The sequence below is a fragment of the Octodon degus genome, unplaced genomic scaffold (assembly GCF_000260255.1).
Source record: "Octodon degus isolate 3935 unplaced genomic scaffold, OctDeg1.0 scaffold00238, whole genome shotgun sequence".
Classification (NCBI taxonomy): domain Eukaryota; kingdom Metazoa; phylum Chordata; class Mammalia; order Rodentia; family Octodontidae; genus Octodon; species Octodon degus.
Genome location: NW_004524814.1, coordinates 1,491,135 through 1,505,312, shown reverse-complemented (window position 1 = coordinate 1,505,312; position 14,178 = coordinate 1,491,135). Strand labels below are relative to the sequence as shown.

Below are 14,178 nucleotides of genomic sequence, written 5' to 3'. Positions count from 1 at the left end.
CTGCCTACAATATTTTGACATATAATATTTATACATATTTATAGGGTAACTGCTATAATTCAACACATGTATATGGCATGTAATGGTCAAATGAGGGAAGTTAGTGTTTCTATCCCCTCAAGTATCATCTATCTGTGTCAGGAGTGCTCAAACTCTGCTTTACTCCTTTCAGACTGCAGAATTGGTTGCTGAAGACTGAGGTTGTCCTATAAGGCCATCCAGCACCAGAACCGCTTTCCCTTTTAACTGTGTTTTGGTACTCATTTTCCTTCCAAGATTCTCTGTGATAGACTGTCCTATGGCAGGAGAAGGTAGAGGGCCACCGACCTTATTTTCCGAACTTACATTACCTATGTGTGTTCTGCTCATCTGCATCTCTGTATAGTACATTCCTCTAGTAAAACCTGGCAGGCCTCCCACTCTACTTATAAGTCTGCCTGGTTGTAAACATCCTCACTTGAGTAAGATGGAAAATTCAAGTGTCTGCTTTTGCTCCCCACTGAAATTGGATTGTTCTGAACACACCTCCCTGAAAGTGTATAGCTAGCACTGGTATTGAAGACAGGAAAGCAAGAGGGATGTGTTAAGTCCTCTGAATGACTTTGGCATGATGAGTGCTAGAGAGTACGAGTCCCCTAGACTGGGTGGCCAGCACACCTCAGACTCCGCCAGGGCACAGGTCGATTCTATGAGGAGCTCAGCGCTTAGGAAGCACTTTGGGATTACGGCATGAACTCAGGTTGCAGAGGAAAGGAGCCAGGTTCAGGAATCTGAGGGTGGCTATCTTTTGGACTGCACAGTCAAGCTGCACAATTCAAATCAGCAATTGAAAATTCGGGACATTTAAGATGAGTCTTGTGTGGAACAAAACCTTTTCAAAGCTGATTGAGAAGAGTTGGTGGTGCCACTGTAATGGTTTATTCTCTTTAAATCAGTTTAGAGGAATGACCGGTTTCCAGCTTTTTTTTTTTTTTTTTTTTTTTTTGGAAAGAGCGATTGTGATCTGAATCCCCATGTATGTGAGACTCTGGTAGCTTCTCAAGACAGAGAACATCCTTATTTCACCTGGGTTGCTGCCAATGCCAGAGTAAACTAGAAAGAGCTGTCTTGCACGTCAGCTTCTCAGCTTTGATAGGCAGCCGCCAGCAGCCATCACTGCAGTGATTACAGGATGTGGCTAACGTGGGATTTGGGGCCATGGACACTGACACTGGAGGGCTGTGCTTGGATGGGTGCCAGCCAGCTTCAGTTTTCTGCACTGTAATTGTCACTGCTGGTACCCTAGCACAGGCCTGTGGACTTGGGCTGGACAAAAATCACCAGGCTGCCTAGAAAGGTCAGGCTCATCTGACAGTCGTGAGGGGCTAAACTATGGGCAACACGCTTTTTCAAATAAATACTATATTAACAGTATTGCATCATTTTCCAAAACGTACACAGAACCTACACATCTTTCCTACACATGGGAGCATGAACTATATACCAGGAAGCGCTTGGTCTTCAGCAAGGCATTTGGACCCGGAGGCCTGTGGCTGGGGGCATGGGGCCTTTCTTCTTTTATCCCAAGCCAGAGAACAGACATTTAGCTGCTTCATGCTCATCATCTTAATCATAGGCTCAAGATGGGTATTTTGGTTAGTTTCCCCTTTTTTATATACACACAATGTGTATTTATAGCCATTTGTTGATGGGCTCTACTAATTACTTTGAAAACGTGTATTTAGAGAGAGACAGACTAAAAATATGTGTCCGATGGGTAGCCACCATCCTGGGTTAGCTGAGCCTGTCATGCTGGAGGAGCAGAGCTAAGGAGGGGGCTGACACATGAACACTGAGCTAGGCCTGGCCATCTGTTACCACTTTAATTGGAGGATGATTAGAGAGAATGTGCCCTTGGCTTTCTATCTGCATTGTCTTTGTTGTTGTAAGCTCTTAGACCTCAAGTTCATGGTTATATGGGCATTAAAAATCCCAGGGTCACTGCTGTCTCCATGTCATCCTGTTTGCCAAACCCAGTCTTCCTATTGCCTGGCTTCTCAGACTTCCCCTCCCTCAGTCATCTTCTCTGTGGACTCTGGCCCCTGTCGAGCTCTTCTAGTTTTCAAGGGACTCCTTTCTTGCTTTTTCTGTTTGTGCTGGTACTCTCCAGCCTCTGTACTCTATCCTTCTCTCTTTCCAGCCCCGGTTCTTACCACTTTAACTATCACAAGAAGTGAAGATAGCACCTAGCTTGAGAATCCAAGACACAGCAATGTGTAGGGGACATCAGAGAGGAGTTATCTTAGAAGATACCCTATAAGCTGTCAGATGTAGGAGATTTCTGACTCCTTCTCCTCTACCACACCCAGGCACTGGGCTAGAAAGGCAGGGTAGTTCTTGGATCTTGTGAAAGTGGAGGAGTGGGGGTGGGGTGGGGGACAGGACTAAAAAGGTTAAGCTTGTTTTCATGGTTAAAATCAAAAACAAGAGCTGGAGGATAGATTCCCTCCCTACAGATGCAGGGTTGGCATCTGTAGGGGAAATGTGTGATTGGACCAAGAAGACTGGATATTGGTCCCTTGGTTCCTGGGTAGGTTAGCCCCAGCTGGAGGCACTGAGACTTCTGTAGATACAAAAATTTGAGTAGGAGATAAAATAGAATACCCAGGGGAATGTTAAGCTAAAACGTTGGGGAATGAAAACTTTTAAGAAATGAACAGAGAAAAAAGAAAGTGCAAAGGAATCTGAAAAAGAATGTCAGATTAAGCCAGCAACTCAGCCAGAGGGAGCATTTTTTCCCCCGTGCCTGACACTAGAATGAGCATTCTGCATATATATTCTCACTTAAGACTGAAAAGGAGAACGGTTGAGAAGAGTGGCCGTCCTTCTTCCTGGGTCATCTTTGTCACACTTTCCTTGCCTGTCATATTCATCCTGTCCTTAGAGTCCAGCTCAGCAAGCGCTGCCTTCCTGGGTCCTTTCCAGGGAGCTCGCATCTCTTCTAGAGTCCGCATGCTGGCATACTCAGGCCCCACATTTCTGTACCACTGTTTTCGGCTCCCTAATGTTCTAACAAGATTATTTTCCTGTTACCTGCTGGATTCTAGTTTATTCATTCTGAGGACTTGGTGCATAGCACCTGTAGAGATCAATAAAAATAGGTATTTGTTTAATAGACATCATTTAATAGTTATTTAATAATGTTGTTTAATAGAGTATGTTATTTATCTGAGATTTGATTTAAACCAACACATGAACAGAACACTCCTTGGCTCATTTCAGATACACATGGCATGATTTACCAGGATGGTCATGGATTCAGGATCCGTCTGGGATTTTTTTTTTTTTTTTTTTTTTTTTTTTTTTTGGTGGAGGTGGTGTACATTTCTCAGTTGACACTCCTGGCAGTGTCAGACATGACCCAAATGTTGAAGCTCCCTATGAAACAGGGACATTCTCTGAGTACTTATTATGAACAACTCAGGAATGATTAACATTTGAACTCTTGTCTAAGCAGAGCAAGCCACATCAAAGCTCTTTTTTCACTGAGATTCTTAAAATATCAAATATGGCCTGCAATAAGTAGGTGTCTGAAAAATTGACTTTGTAAACCAAAAATCATAAGCTTAAATTCATTTGAAATGCCTCGTGTGGAGTACATATATAAAAATGATGAGCATCCAATTTGCCCCTTGTAGATAATAAATAGCGCCTGTCATGCTGCGCCTCACCTTTTTTTGATTAGCTTCATGTCCGGGACATTTTCCCCAATATTTCTCTTGCATGTTGTAAGGCTCTTATGGAGAACAGACAGGATTCTAAGTAGGCAGCGTGAGCAGAACAGAAAGTCTGAACCAATGGAGTGTAAGTCCAGAAAGGAGGGCAGTTTGTTTGGTGGCCCAGCCTCCCTGTCTGACATGCTAGTCTCCACTGGCAGAGCTGCCTGGGCCCTGCGGGGTGGATGGGCTTGGCCAAGATGCAGCCTTCTAGTTCCAGCTTCCCTGCTCATGTGTGGCCCGGGCCCCCGCACACCCTACCCCTGTGCCTATGTGGGTACCGAGTGTAGTACTGAGCCACGAACTTCCACCTGGAGTCTGTGGAACACCAGGCAACCTCCAGGCACTGCCAAAAGTTGCCTAAGTGGAGGATAAACAGCCCTGCTTTTAGCTGTCTTATATGAAGGGTGCAGCATAGAGTTTGCTTGAAGGGAAGATTTGGTCTGAAAACTGTTGCCTTTACTAAATCATGTCATTTTAACAACTACTATATATTTAATAAATAATAAGTTAACATTTACTGAGCAGTTACTATATACTAAGTCAAACCTGCTAAAGGTTTGCAATGGTAATACTTCATTTGATTAATAAAAAAAACAAGTGGTTGAGGGATAAGCTCAGTGGCACAGTGCCTACCTGGCAAGTGCAAGGTCCTGAGTTCAATTCCCAGTACCCAAAATGAAGCATGCGGTAATTGCTCATTTAATCCCGAGAAAGCAGAGGCTGAGGGAAGCACCCATGGATTTATACTATTGAGCAGAGGAGCTGCCCCAGGGATCTGGCGCCAAAGCCAGAGAGCCCAATCCAAGCAGACACTGCCATTAACTAGCGCTAGTAAAACTGTCGGACCAGCTTGGATAACCAAAAGCAACGCCACAGTGTTCAGTAGGTGCTCTGACAGGCAGGCCTTGGAGGATGCTGGAGTGGTAGTTACCCTGAGCTTCAGTCTGCCCTGTAATCTATTGGCCTCAGCTAATTTTGAAAAAGTGTAAGAAGCAGAAGGCAGGTAAGTAAAGGTGACAGGAAAGAACCTCCCTAAACCCGGCTGATCTGGCACCTCGCCTCACCCTGCCCCTCTTCTCTCTTTCCTCTTTTTTCCTGCTTCCCTCTTTCCTCTCTTCATTTTATTTCTTCCTCTTCAATTTTTCTGGCTGTGCTCCTGACACACCCAGGACAGAGCAGCCTGTTCCTCCTTCCACCCCAGCACTCTCTTTCCTCAGCATGAGTAGCCTCAGCAAACCCTTCACATTTTATTTCAGATTTGTGCAGTTGAAGGCTGTTGGATTCATGGTATTGTTTCTGAAATTACATGTGATTTAGACTGTCCTTTTCAGCCAAACCCCTGGTGGTACTATCACCTTCCCAAGTACACAGTGCCAACACAGTGGGAGTGAAGGGTGGGGCCAGGGAGACACATCTAAGAACTTTTGGGTCACCACACCAACCACTGCCATGGAGCAGGCTGCCTGGGAGGCAAGTCCTGTAGGTCTGTCCTGGGGCAGGCACTATGCAGAGACCAACACAGGACCAGCTGGTGCTACTGAATGTGATCATTTTGGGTCCATAAAGGGAGCAAAAAGCGGCCATGCTGGAGGCCAGGACTGAGCTGGACAGGGATCAGGAGAGCCATAATTAGGTGTAAAAGTGACTACAGAACTGAGGTGATCCCAGGGTAGAGCAGGAATCCAGACTGTCTTTCTGGTTCACTCAGTTTTCACAGTTGGGGCCAGACCTATGGTTTACTGTATTATATGGAAATTAGCATCTAGAATGTAAGTAGTGTTACCCCTTCTCCTCCCATAATTTCTTAACAATCCCCCATCCTCAGGGCAGGTGGGAAGACCCCAGGCATTACAGAGTTGGTCAGTTAGTCACCTTGATGTCCTTGGCTGTCAATCATAGCCCAAGGTCCAACCTGACTGGAACAAGTCCTTTCAGTTAATAATCAATCCATTTTCTCTCTGTTCCCAGTCCAGTGGCAACTGCAGGGGAAATTGTAACTGGGCTCTTCACAGTTTCTGGGGTGCTCGCTACACCCAGGATCTTATTTCCTCTTCGGGGTCCTCCCCTGAGGGGAGGAGACATTTTCATTCCCATTTTACATAGAAGGAAGCAGACACACAGTGGTTGAATGATTTAATAAGACATCAGAGAGACTGTTCCAAAGGCTTCTAGTACACACGTGCTTTCTCAGATCTCCTTCTCAGAACTAGAGAGGAATGGCACAGGGGTACTGCTGATAAATTCCTAGGAGCCCCATACCCTAGTGTTCTAGCTAGGAGGGTTCAGAGTACGGAATGCTCCAGCAATGGTTTGTTTTGTTTTGTTATATTTTTTTTAGGGAAGGTGTTCAAGGTCTCACTACTAGATTGGACTCAGTGATCCGCCTATTTACAGCCTTCCAAGAGCTGGGATTACAGACGCACGACACCATGCCCAGTCTCAATTGCCAGATCAGTGTGTCCTAAGGGCAGGCCTGGAAATCAAACCCCTGGCCCCTGCGCCTGTTTGTAGGCACTTTAATCTACTGAGCTATTTGGCCAGTCCTATTCCAGCAATGTTAAAGGAAAGTACTCTTAGGGAAAAGCTGCTGGGTTTAGATCTGTAATGATTTTTAAAATAAGAAGCAAGACAACACTGTGCAGCCTCACATCTGGATGTGGATATCTTTACCACACAGCAGTGAGAACTTAGTCTTGGCCTCAACCTACAGATGCTGTGACCAGTGAAGCCATGAGCAGGTTGGAGACAATACCCGTGCATCTGTCCACTAGCTGTGTGCAGTCACCAGCTGGAAGGGCAGAGGGACCTTAGCAACCTGAACTTCACTTAACTGACATTAGACCGTCCAGGAAAAACTGCCCAGCCAATCCAATGGTTAGTGTCAATGAAACTCCAACATACATTTTAGGAGAAAGACCCTTGATTCACATAAAAAGTAAACAGAATACTCTTAAAAACTTGAAACACAAAAGTTGAAGATAGTTGCTGTTCATTAAACCTAAATTTTGCCTGTTTACTAAACATGTATCTGAAAGGATTCTTAGTAAGAAATACATTATGTTTTATATTTAAATGCCCCCTCCAAGCCGCCTGGGCTTGGTGGGGCTTTTGGAAGGCGACAGTAGTGGGGCCAGGAGCTGTCTATGCTGTCAGGGGTGAGATCTGGCTGGAAGAGGCCGCGGGGGCATGTTGTGAGCGGCTCAGGCCCTGCCCCAGGTCCCCGGTTCTACCCTCTGCTTCTTGTCTGCTGTGGCCCTGGCTGCTGTGTCTCCTTCTGAAGCCCACCACACCTGGCATGAATCATGCACCAAAATAGACCTTTCGTCCTCTGGGTTGCATATGCTGGGTGTTGTGTCTGTGACGCTAATAACCAAGTCTGTGGAATAACTGGACATTTTCCCACATGGAGTCCAAGGGGGTCACTTTTACTGTAAGAAAATATACACATATCATTAGGTTAAAAAGATGACACCAACTGACAGCCACGGGGTCAGCTGTGGGAGAATAAACCTTTAACCTGCTCTTTTAAGTTACAAGAGTGATTAAAAACACAGAGAACTCAGTGGAAAGGAGTAACAGGTGAGGAAATGGGATAGAAAGGGACTAAGAGTGGCTAAGAAGAGCTTCCATCTGAAAAATCAATTAAATTTTTCCCCAAATCTAATTCTGGAACATAATGAGGTGGAAAATATAGGTCCTTTTTAAACCCAAATCAGAGTAGTAGGTTTATATTTGTGTGTGTGTGTGTGTGTGTGTGTGTGTGTGTGTGTGTGGTTTTCCTGGTTTTATTTTATTTTTCTAGTATAATGACTTCAGCCTACTTTCTTCTTTTTTTCAAATAGAAGATGTTTCATTACTATCATTAGACGTTGCCTTAGTTACTTATATGAACAGTGGAAAGTTAGATAATTGGTGAGCGATAGTCCACATTGGGTCTCTGAGGCTGATGTGTTCTGAGCCATCATTTCAATTTAAATTTTTTTCTTAATTTTTTATTAATTTTAATGAGAAAGAAATAGCAGTGAGGTAGTTTCAAAACAGGTCAGTAGGACAGTTACAATAATTAATGCATTGCATATTGTCTTCATAGTAGCTATTCACAGTACAAGATGCATACATGATCTCTTGTCTAAACAATGTTCGTACAAATCTTCTCATTAAACTAAGAGAAAGTAACTGTATATCTATCCTATTTTGTATACACATATATTTTTTTTCACTACAAAATGGACTTCCATTTATATCCCCCTTTTTTTGTTTTGTTTTGTCAGACATGGGTGTTCTATTGCTGTTAAAGAAGATGTATTTGGAGAAATCTTTAAATGACCTTTTCATATTTGATGTCAGTTCAAATATTATAGGTACTTGAATTCAGCAAAATATCCTAATATAGTCCAATAATCCATAATATTTGTGGGTTATCAGCAGAGCTGGAAATTGTCAGAAGTTGTTGACTTGAGATTTTTACAGCTCAACATAATAATATGGCATTACTTTTTATACCTCGTGGTTATACTTTTCTGCTGAATGGTTAAGACCAAATTAAAGCAAGACACATATAACTAAAAATGTAACTTTTGTATCTGACAAGGTCAGTCAAATCTCCTCAGGATTTACCCTGAAACCACGTAGAGCAGCTTGTAGATCTTTTGTCAGTGTCAGCCATCTGGATGAGTCATGGCCATTGCTTGACCAGTTTGCTCTCTGTGAAAGCCTGAGAGGTTTTTTTTCTCTTTAGGTGACTCTCCTTAGGCATGTTGTACATCGTCGATCACTTTCTTCTGTAGGCCTACTTTCTTGTTTTCCTATTTTTCTATGTCTCGGGTATAAGAAGAAGTAAAAGAAGAAAACTGTATTACACTGTGATAATTAGCATCTGTGATTATTATTTTATTTATTTATTTATTTATTTATTTATTTATTTAAGGAACCGGAGCTTGAACTCAGACACTTGGCATTTGCCAGGCAAGTGCTTATTCTACTGAGCCATCTCCCCAGCCCCTGTAATCATTATTGTGAGACATTATTGTTCATTTCATAGAGCCATTGCAGGAATGAAGTGAGTTAACATTCGTAGAACAAACATGTAAAGCAGTGTTTTACATTTATAAGTAAGTAGTATTTTAAGTATTGGCTATTAGAGTGTTATCTTTAATGTTGACAGCACTAACAATAGTCTTACCTTATACCAGATACTACACTAAACATCAGACATCACATACAACTTATCCTGCTTTGTGTTGTCAAGCTAATTTTATAGATAGTAAACTGAGGCATGGGAAATTCAGAACGCTGCCCAAGATTGCACAACTGGTAATAATAATGGCTGCCGCACACTGTGTATGCTGGACTCAGTACTAACCATTTTCACTCTGTGGTCACATTTAGGCTGTGTGGTCCTGGGAGAGTGACAGCATTATCTTCATCGTACACATGAGGAAAGTGAAGCTCAGGCCTGGCTAACACCGAGGCCACGTAAGGCCTGAGACAGAAGGGCCTGTTGTGCGCTGCTGAGCACTGTGGCCTTCCTGGACAGCGAGTGTCAGGGCTTCACTTCCAGCACCCTTGTCACCATCACTAGCAATGCTTTTCTCAAGTTCCAACAGGAAAGAGATCTTGCTTTGCCCCACTCTCCCACTGTGCCCTGCTCATTCCACTTCATCAGCATTTCAGAGAGGAGGAGACAGGACCTCGCTGCTGGCCCTGCATCAGGTCAGCATTGGGTCGCCAAGCCCTCCCCACCCCCAAACCTGTCCTTCTAGACTTTGGAGAACTCTGTCAGGACATTCCACATATTGAGCCATCATGACACTGTGCACCTCCATCTCCTCTGCTTGGCTTCCTTACCCAGCAGATGCCTAAAACAATACCTAGTCTGTGCTATATTTTATATAAATATTGGCCTTTCTGACCAGTATTTTCATTATCACTTTTTATTGCTTCCACCCCTAAAAGCTTTAGATGTCAAACCCAGGTCTTGAATTCACCCTTCTTACCATTTGCTCTCTGTTGCTCGGCCTCATCTTCCTGTACCCAGATGAGTAGCTGTGCTTCTAGACTCATCCTGGAGAAATTCAGGCCCTTGTGCACAAGGAGATACGGGCAACAGTGACATCATCATCGTCATCATCATCATCTTCATCACCACCTGGATGCTCTACAGGGGACTAAATTTTTTAAATGTGATATTTTAATGTGAAATATTAAGCAGGCAGGAGGAATATATGCACACATATATTCACAGAGCTCTAAATCTACAACAGTGGACGATAAAGCAAGTTACAGGACATGTCTAGCATCACAGACACATGTGTATTTTTAGAGTATGAAACAGTACTAGATCTTAGCCCTTGGCACATCTGTTCCTGCAGTTTGTGATCACAGAAACAGCCCGTGGGAGAGGGGATGGAAGTATGAGGATTGAGGAGGTGACAAAGGAAACTTCAGCATCATCTTTGCTGTCCAATTTCTTTCTTTCTTTTTTTTTTTAAAGTAAATATGGTAAAATGTTAACATGTTTTTATTCTGGGTGACAGCTCGCTGGGTGTTGGTTGTATCATTCTGTAGTATTTTCTCTTTGCTTAAGGTCCAAAGTGAAAGGGTAAAAAATGTTGAGATAATAGTATGCTTCATTGTTTAGTCTTGGGTTTATTTATTGTTTAGGCATTTTATGTTCTTGTTTGTTTTAAGAAAAAAAATGTATATAAATGTAAGTGTGGTGGAGATAGCTGTTTACTCTTCTATGTGCCCACCAAGCATGCTTATTTTGTGAGCAGTCTTTGGTATGGAAACGTGGCCTTCACACAGCTTGAGGGGCTGAGACGCCAGGCTCACAGTGTGACCAGCGCGTGCAGGGAGAACCACTTCCCACAGCAGCCACCCCTCATGCTTCCCACCCCTTGATGTGTCCATTTGTGTCGGAGCCAAAAGACCCACAAACAGAGAGGCAAGGAGTCAAGAAAGATTTTCCTCTCCAGTGCTGAAGATTTATTGGTGTGTGCTGACTACCGCAGCTCTACAGCCGCGGCCACTTGTGGCTCAGCCTCTGTGTGTATCTACAGGATTGCTTCCAGCCAGGGCAGGGCCCTGCCTCTCCACTGCCGCAGTACTCCCCGCTAAGAGGAGTGCCAGAGTCGTGCTTGCAGAGAGCGTGCTTGCAAAGCCTTGGGTTTTCTTTTTCTCTCTCTCTCTGAGAGGGGCTTCCTTGTGTCCTCCAGGCTGACCTGGGACTCTGGACCTTAAACGCAGCCTTCCTGCCATGTCCTCCCAGGCAGGCAGGGCTGCAGGCACACGTGCTTTTCAGTCTGCACCCAGCGTAGCAGACACCCCATGCCCTGTTAGTTACGAGGCCAGCAGCCTTTTGAAATGCTCCTGAGAGGATTGCTGCGACTATTTGAAAAGTTAACAGAGAAAGGCGAACTTAAAACAGGCTGAAGATTATATAGTGAGACCCAGAGTTGAGGCTTTTACATCTGACACAAAGGGAGGGGGCTGGGGAGCCTCCGCCCTTCCCTCCTGGGGGCACCGAGGGCAGCAGCTAGAGCCCCACTCGCTCCATTCCTCTCTGCTGTGCAGAATAAGCAGCTCCAAAGGAGATGCTCAAAGTGCTCACCTGGCCCCGCCTTCCTGTTTAGTTTCTGAGCCACGTATCTGCTGGCTGGGCAGACGCCATCCGGCTTGCCATGTGCCATTAGGTTGTCTGGCAAGATCACTGATGGTGGCTGAATTTTTCTAAATTTAAGGTCAGTTATTAGTGCAGCCTCTGCCACAAATTTGAAGTCAAGTCCCCCCTGTTGGCTTTATTAGTAACAAATCAACGTATTTTAGCTCCATCTGCTTGGCCTCTTCTTTATTGATTCCAAACTCAGAAGTAGGTGGGTATTAGCAATAAGTTCCCTTAAAATCATTTTGAGGTCTTCCTGTAAGACCTCAAACTGATAAATTAGTGTAATCCATAAAAATACCAGTCATTTGTATGCCAAATTTATTTTTTCTTTCCTTTTTAAAAAAGTTTTTAATTTTATTTATTTGATATAGGGCCTCTCTATACAGTCCAGACTCATTCGTAGTGTCTCAGCTTCCCCAGAGCTGGGATTACAGGCATGTGCCTCCATGCCTGGTTTTGGGGCTGGCAGGGCAGCTTCAGGCTGGCACAGCATGAGGTACCAGGGATTGAACCTCAGTCCTTTTGCTTGCCAGGCAGGCACTTAGACCACTGAGCTATCTCCCCAGACCCTCTTTTCCTTTTTTTTTTTTTTCCATTTCCATTTTTTTTCCTAATTTTTAGTTATTTATTTTTGTCCTGTCAGAGGTGAATATTCTATTGGCATCTAAATACTATAAGTGTTTGAATTCAACTAAACATCTAACACTGTCTAGCAGTCTATAATATTAGTGGGTTATCCTCAGAAGTTATTGACTTGAGCCTTTTACAGCTCATTACTCTTTTCCTTTTTAAAGTAAATGACAGCTTTTATAAACCTAAGCTTAACATTACACATTCAAACAATTGTCAAAACTTTACTAAATTGCCAACATCCATGTACAACTATAAAGCATCCTTAAATGTGTGTTGAACCAGAAACATATTACCATTAATGCATTAATATCTTTCATTACTAAATATTAAAAAATGGAAATTATTTCTGTGAAGGACTCTACTTGACTCACATTTCAAACACAATGGAAAGCAGATCCACACTAGTGTTAGAGTATAATTTTGCCCTAGCAGAAAAATCAAGGCTTACCTTGGATCACATTTAATAAAAAGCAAAGTATATGCAGAGTTTACAATATTTTTTATTTTAATGTACTTGGTACAGGGTCTCACTACACATTTTGGACTCTTAGTGATCCTCTTGTTTTCAGCCTCCCCAGCACTGAAAATTACAGCCATATGCCAGCAGACCCAGTCTCGGTGGCTGGCTCAGCGTGCCCGGGCAGGGGTGGTGGTGGCAGTTTTGCATATGGATTAAACTCCGGTCCCTGTGCTTGCCTAAGCAGACACTAAGTCTGCTGAATTACCTCGCCAGCCAATTACAATTTTATTGTTTTATTTATTTATTCATTTTTAATGTATTTAGTTGTTGCAGGTCTTACTATACAGCTCAGACTTGTGATTCTCCTGCTTTCAGCCTTCCCAGTGCTGGAATTACAGATATACACCACTAGCTCCAGACTCTAGCCAGCTCAGTCTGCCCTAGGGAGTGGTATGTGGTACAGGAATTGAACTGCAGTCTTTTCCCTTGCCTAAGCTTGCCTAAGCAGGTGCTTTAGTCCACTGAGCTATCTCAACAGCTCCCTGATTACAATAATTTTAAAGACAAAAAATAGTCCTACTGTATGGTCCCAACAGTAAATTCAAAAGTCTATGAAAAAGAGGAGCTCTGATAATATAAATTTATTCATATAAACACTTTAGATTAGGTACAGTTATACTGAAAGTTGAGTTCATCTGAAATCTTCAAAAGAAAAATGTTCCTGTTAATCCTCACGTGGTGCTTGGTATAGTTTAACATTTCTGTTAAACATGCACATTGAATTGCTTATCATCCAAGCATAGCAGCTGCTCCTTACCATTTATCGTTAAGGACTTTAACTATCCGTCTTGTTCAACTTCTACTCTTTCTTGACCAATCTCAATTTTCTTTATGGTGATTTTCCTACCATTAATGATTTTGGTAGAAGTTGATATAGATTTGAAGTTGCCCATCCCACTGCTGCCAAATGACATGGACAAAAATGAAGTGAGGCTCCCATGACCTAAGGACCCGAATGAAGTAAATCCTGTATCAAATAAAGAAAACCTACCTCCAGAGGATTGAAAGCCATGGAAGGGGAGGAAGAAGAGCCTGCACCATGGCTTCTGTTTCCTTGGGGGCCCTTCAGTTCCCTAAAATGTCTTCAAATGGGACATTGAAGAAGTCAAGTGAAAATGAGTCCCTTCCACCTAACAGTTCCCTGAAATTCATTTCTAGAGATTCCATCTGGCTTCTGGAATGTGAACCCAAACTCAAATGGACTGGCAAAGTGACATCCACCTCCTCCATTACCACTTAATCCTTCCATAATCCACTTTTGTCATAGATGTCCTGGGGTTTTAGCATCTGGTAACACATATGCCTCAGCCACTTGTTTGAAGTTTTGCTCAGCTTCTTTCTTATTCTCAGAATTTTTATCTGGGTGCCATTATAGTGCCACTGTTTGGTATGCCTTAGTGATGTCCCCAGGGGAGGCAAATCTCTGTAGGCCTAGTACTTCATGGTAGTCCACCATGTTTTAACAGTTTTCTGGAACAAGTCCAAGGATGCGGAAGACCAGTGGCAAAAAAGGAGGGAGGTGTGCAGCCAGTCCCCTTGTGGCTCTGGGATGGTACACTGGTGATGGCAGTGGTGGTTCCTCATGCTTTTCTCTGAAAAAT

At 43.3% G+C, this 14,178-nt stretch overlaps 1 protein-coding gene across 1 annotated transcript in view; it reads left to right on the top strand.

Annotated features, from left to right (window-relative positions):
- The window catches only part of Arsb (arylsulfatase B), a 177,027-nt gene that overhangs the window by 158,578 nt on the left and 4,271 nt on the right, over positions 1 to 14,178 (top strand). The window lies entirely within an intron of this gene.